This window comes from Lactuca virosa, chromosome 7 (assembly GCF_052849685.1).
Source record: "Lactuca virosa cultivar CGN04683 chromosome 7, Lactuca_virosa_CGN04683_v6, whole genome shotgun sequence".
NCBI lineage: Eukaryota > Viridiplantae > Streptophyta > Magnoliopsida > Asterales > Asteraceae > Lactuca > Lactuca virosa.
The window spans coordinates 148,644,469-148,650,910 of record NC_136432.1 but is presented as its reverse complement, the minus strand read 5'-3'; the positions used below and the strand labels follow the sequence as shown (position 1 = coordinate 148,650,910).

General features: G+C 38.7%; 1 long non-coding RNA gene across 1 annotated transcript; it reads left to right on the top strand.

Moving 5' to 3' along the window:
• Positions 1-434: 434 nt before the first annotated feature.
• LOC145123752 (uncharacterized) lies at positions 435-1,688 on the top strand. Its single transcript, XR_013715283.1, has 3 exons — positions 435-466; positions 1,156-1,206; positions 1,573-1,688. It is a non-coding gene; the product is annotated as an uncharacterized LOC145123752 (long non-coding RNA).
• Positions 1,689-6,442: the final 4,754 nt, after the last annotated feature.

Sequence of the window (6,442 nt, the reverse complement as noted above, 5' to 3'; positions counted from 1 at the left end):
CATCATGTGCATGGTTCCCATGATGTCCGTTCATGGAAATATGCACTCGTGGTTCTGGGCGAGTGGTGTAACATCCGGAATTCCAGGTATTATATTTTATCATTTATTTTTGAGAAAAGAAAGGGACTCGACGAGTCGAGTCGTAGACTCGTCGAGTAGGACCGCGAATGCTGACTGGATTTAATGAATGGACTCGGCGAGTTGATGCATGGACTCGGCGAGTCCGTGCTGTAAAATGAAACCCTAAATCTCAGGGCCTGAGCCCTATTTAAAGGCCTTTATGGCCTCCATTTGCGGCTACCTATCCAGAGAGAGTACCCCTTGAGAGCTTGAGCGAGTTGAGAGGGAGATAAAGCCATATTGATCGATTTTGGTGTAACTTAGCAAAGGAGAAGTTGTTTCCAGCAAGAGGAGGTCAAGGGAGCTGTGGATCTAGAGTTTTCAAGTTCAGATCTACGCTGTTGAGGTATCTAATCGAACTCCTTTTTCTATTTTGGGTTAAGATCTATGATCTAGGGCTTCCTTTGCACCATTTTGAGTTAGATTGTGAAGCTTAGGGGGTCCCTTTGAGTATATATGATAGATCTAGACCTTGAGAGGTCCAAAAGGTCCCAAGCTTCCAGCTTTGTGAGGTTTCATGTGAGCCTTGAGAGTAAAATCACATTTAAAAGGTTATTCCTCCATTTTTGGTCTTATAAGCATTGCATGAACGTAAAGTTTGAACCTTTACGTGACTTTCGAGTGTTAGAAGGACGGATCTACTGTTTGGTGAAGCAGATCTGACCTCAAGAGATCTTTTGAGAGTTTTCATGGGAGGAACTCGTCGAGCCCATAAGGGACTCGACGAGTCGAGTCGGGTTGCCCCGCGACTCGCGACCTGTGGCGACCCGTGGAGTATAGGGTTGACTCAGCGAGTCAAGTGAGGACAGGGGCGAGGAGGACAGGCATGTACTTGCTGAGTCACTCTAGTGCACTCGGCGAGTCCGGTCAATGTTGACCGTTGACTTTTGTTGACTTTTAGGGTTAGTCAGTGTTGGGACTTATGAGCCATTAGAGGGGCAGAATGGTCTTTTACCCTTCTTAGAGAACTTATAGAGAGGGGGTGGCCTAGCCTTTAGAAGTTGTATTAATTAGAGTAATTATTTATGTGATTAGGCGAAGGCTAGTGCAGTATTTCAGAGTTCGAGGTTTACCGAGTTACCCGAGGTGAGTCTTCTCACTATACATTACCTAGAGTGGTATTTATGTGTAGACCAGAGGGTCTTGTATGCTATGCGTATATATATGAGTTACGTGCATTGTGTTATATGTATGCTATGTGTTGAATAGACCGGGCCGGAGGGCCCAACGATATAGACCGGACCGAAGGGTCCAACGACACAGACTGGACCGAAGGGTCCGACGAGCTATGACCGGACCAGAGGGTCCAACGAGCTACGGGACTGGAGGGTCCCGCTGAGACACATCGACCGGAGGGTCGTATTGTAGCCTCGAGTGACGTATGCGTTGCATGTGGTCTTTTGGGGACTCACTAAGCATTTATGCTTACAGCTGTTGTGTTATGTGTTTCAGGTACTAGCGAGGATCGCGGGAAGGCGCCGGCATGATCCGTACACACTGAGAGGATTTATGTATTCGAGGATCTTGGGATTTGTTTATTGTGAAACATGTGATACTTTGGGTTACTATGATATTTTATGAACGAAAGTATGTTTTTAAAATGAAAAATTGTTTTGAAAATTTACGTTGTTACAAGTGGGGGCTGTCGACCCCAAATAGCGCTATCCATAAGACCATCGGCTCGAATATGAGTTAATAGGTTGTATCGGTTCTCCGGGGACTTAACATACAAGTTCATAACACCAAATTCATAGTACAAGTTCATAATAAAAGGTTCAAACAACAAAGTTCATAGCACAAGTTCATAAAATAATGTTCATAGAAATTCTAGCATGATTTCCACCCCAAAACATTAAAAACGTAAAATAGGGGCTTTGAATACTCATAATGGAAAGTTTGTGGCTCGGGCTTCGTAGGTTGATGGTGATGAGTACGATTCCTAATAGCGTCCTACGGAACAAATAGTTTCTAGTGAGATATAATTTACTAAACTATTTTCTAGGAACTATCTATCCAACTAGTGGTGTCGTAAAAGTGCCCAAAGTGTGTACGATTCATTATCGATAACATTAATTCATAATGCATTGTGTTCAAAATTTCACAAACGCATGGAAATAAATTCCAAAAATTGGTTTTCTAGTTCTAACAAAGGACATTGTTGTCCTGAAAATTTGTAGACATTTTTTAAGGTCATTTGATATTTATTTGTAAATTAAAACCCAATTAATAGAGAAAACTCAAAATAAATGGTAAACAATTTCTAAAATTCTGAATTTAATTTGTACAGGTTTTTATAATGTTCCAAAGGTTGAGAAAAATATTGGTTAGGATTTTTGAGTCCAATAACCCGAATTTATAAATTCATGCTCCAATTTAATGAAAAATATTGATAAAATATCAAACAGTTTCCAAATTGTTGGAAACTTTACATGGCTTTCTTATTATGTAAATACATTAATAATAAAAAATTTCAGGTTTTTATCTCTTCTAAAAACGATTATTTTGAATTTATAGCCATTACATCACTATTTTTATAGAAAAATAAGGAATTGGTTCTAACCCTTGGGGTTTTACAGATCATCACTTGTGTATATGAACTTTCATAAAACAATTTTGTTCAAAATATATTTAGACGCAAAAAAGGGGTATTGAACCCCAACTAGTTAAGCAATGTTGCACAATATAGTGCATGAGTTCTAGATGTAGCTGAAAGTTCACGAATTTGTGTAGAAAATTCTGTGGGGTTTTAATCAACGAATTTTTAGGCATTATTCGTTGGACATGTTAAGTTTCTAAACTATTTTTCCCCAGATTTAAGGTGGGGTTTAAGACCCTTGATCATGTAAATCAAAACTAATGATCACAAAAAAAGTTCTGTTTGCGCAACTGTTTTGTAAAAATTGTAAAAAAAATCAGATTTTTAATGTTTTACAGTAAGACCAATTGGGTTTGAAAGCTAACTCAAGGAACTAGCCTTCAGAAAAATAATATCGTGATTTGGTTTAGTAATGAGTGAGTTGTGCCCGTTCAAATCTGAACAAAATATTCTGACAGAATGCATGTCATCTTTGGTTGCTTTGAGTGCTCCCTAAGGGTCACTTTCACAAAGACAACATGTATATTTCTTTTATGGTCGAAAAAAATAAAAATAAACTAGAGTTTACAGAAGAACAACAAACTTTTAGGTTCATGAATCCAAGCCATAAATTTAGGGTTATCCAAGGCCCCAAGGTGGGTGTTTCATTCTTGTGAGAGAGAACTCCTTGGAACCACCGAATCCTACACTAGGATTGCACCACAAATCCGATTTCTAGCACATGCATGGAGTGAATAAGCATCCAAGATGTACTAGAAATGGTTTAATTGGTTTTTGTTATGTAGAATACAAAAGAAATGAAGAAGGAGATGTAAAACCCGATTTTTGAAATCATATGAACATATATGCTTCTTTTCACTCTTAGCATGGGTTTGATCCCGGATTTTCACCATCTCAAACACGTGTAATGTGTTATGGTGAGAATCTAAAAACACCAAGAGGAAAAAAAACAAGGATTTCTAGCCATGAGAGGGCATAGAGTCCGAGTTTAAGAAGAAAAATTGCAGAAACTAGCATAAGATGAAGAGCTTAATGGAGGGGATGAAATCTTTTACCTTGTCTTTGAGTTTGAAGCTTCAAAGGACACTCCAAGGCTTCAAGATCTTGTAATTTGGATGAATGTTGCTGGAAAATCTAGAGAGAGTTGAAGGGATTTTGTGTCTAGGTGAGTGAGAGAAGGTGGAGTGAAGGAAGAGGAGTAATGAGTAGTTAAAGGTGGATTAAATGTTAATTCAGAGACATAAAGAGAGAGAGAGAGAGAGAGAGAGAGAGACGTATTTTGAATGGGGAATAGGAGAGGGAAGGATCTATTCTTGGTATTAGGCATGATCATAAAAACCTTTTTTAATTTTTAAACAATTTGATTTTTGAAATGGATTTTTAATTCCTTTGTGTTTGCCTTATAATTTAGGTTAATAAAACTTGTGTATTTAACCTAACTAACTCATAAAAATGGTTAGTTTATGATTTGATTTATTTATTTATTTATTTTTTTAAAAAATTAATATTTATATTGTCAAATAAATGAATTTTAAAGGTTCATAAGATGGAATATAGGATTAGGAAATCCTTAACTCTATACTTTGACTCATAATTCAAATTATGAATTGTATGATCTTATCATAAACTTTGTAGTTGGATCGTATTATGATTTAATTTTGTTTATATTATCTTAGAATACTTAACCCTCTCAAGCATTAGATTGTTCCAATATGGAAATTTTTGAGTTGCTAACTTACCATTGGGTTGTGGTCTACCGAACATAGTTTTGTGTTTAGACTTATGGTTCAACTTTAGCACTTTACCACTCAGTTGGTTCATTCACATATCAATGTGATCATTCAATACAAGATAAGTTACACTAATTGTTGCAAGAGATCTACTAAGTCGCGATCTTAGTTCATCTTGTAAGTCTAGAGCCAAGTTAAGTGCACACAAGGAAATGACGAGGTTCTAGATGAGTACTGACCTGTGTTTTGGTGGATGTCACAGTCTCCCCCAGTTGTGGGAATTTCGTCCCGAAATTCAACTGGCGGTAACACTGGTTCAGACATAGCGAATAGTTGAAGATATATGTTCTTCATGAAATCCTCCTGTTCCCACGTAAACTCGGGCCCATGCTTAGAATTCCAACGAACTTTCACGATTGGTATTTTACTTCGTTTTAGTTTCTTAACCTCTCGGTGGAGGATCTCAATGGGTTCCTCCATGAACTTTAGACGATTGCCAATTTGGAGGTCCCTAAGAGTTACGTGTAAGGATGCCTCCGCCAAGAACTTTTTGAGGTTCGAAACATGGAATGTGTCATGTATCACACTCAGTTCATCTGGTAGCTTGAGCTTATATGCCATTGGACCGACCCTTTCGATTACTTCGGAGGGTCCTACATAACGGGGACTCAGTTTTCCTCATTTTCCAAAGCGCAAGAATCCCTTCCATATGGATACTTTTAAGAATACTCTATCTCCCTTTTGAAATTCCAAGGGTTTTGCTACGCTTGTCAGCATAGCTCTTATGGCGATCGCGTGCAGCTTTTAGTCTATCACGTATTATCGAGATCTTTTTAGTGCTCTCTTGAATTAAATCCAGTCTCGTTAACTGGCTATCGCCATTTTCCAGCCAACATAGTGGGGAACGGCATTTACGCCCGTACAAGGCCTCATAGGGGCACATTGAATGCTCGTATGGTAGTTATTATTATAGGAGAACTCCGCTAACGGAAAATGGTTATCCCAACTTCCTCCAAAGTCTATCACGCAAGCCCGAAGCATATCTTCTAACGTCTGAATGGTTCGTTCGCTCTAACCGTCTGTTTGGGGATGATATGCGGTACTTAAGTCTAAATGTGTCACAAGGCATTTTGAAGTGACAGCCAATATCGAGATGTAAAACGGATATCTCTATCTGAAATGATGGAAATAGGTACTCCGTGGCGTACTACGATCTCGCCTATGTAAATTCGAGCAAGCCTTTCCATTCGGTAATCTTCTCGAATGGGGAGAAAGTGTGCAAATTTCGTCAGTCTGTCCACCAACACCCAAATAGAATTGTATCCCTTCGGGGTCCTTGGTAACTTAGTAACAAAATCCATGGATATTTGCTCCCATTTCCATTAAGGTATTTCTGGTTGCTGAAGCAAATCAGAGGGCTTTTGATAGTCGACATTTACTTTGGAACAAGTTAAACATTTCCTAATATACAAGTCAATATCTTTCTTCATTCCAGGCCACCAATAGTATTCCTTTAGATCCAAGTACATTTTGTCGGCTCCAGGGTGGATCGAGTATCGGGAATTATGGGCTTCCTTTAAAATTACCTTATGTAATTCATTGATATTTGGTACCCATACTCTATTTTTGAAGTACTTCACTCCATCCGAATGTGTTTCAACTCGTTGTTCTAGGCCGTGCAATTTTTCACGTGTCAAGTTCTCAGTTTTTAATGCTTCGGCTTGAGAAATAAGGATTTCGCTCTTCAAACTGGTCTAAATAAGGGCTCTGAAGGCATGTGCTCGTGAGGGTTTCATCCTTTCCTTCCTACTCAATGCATCGGTTACAACATTGGCATTTCCTGGATGGTAGAATGATATCTATAGCCAGCTCCTCATTAAAATTCACATTCATTTTGAGCAGATAGTCCACAAACCTGTGTATTTTCTGCAAGTGGCCCATGGTGGGTTCACCATCCTTCATCTTTGTTGTAATCATGGAGCAGATGATTTCATAC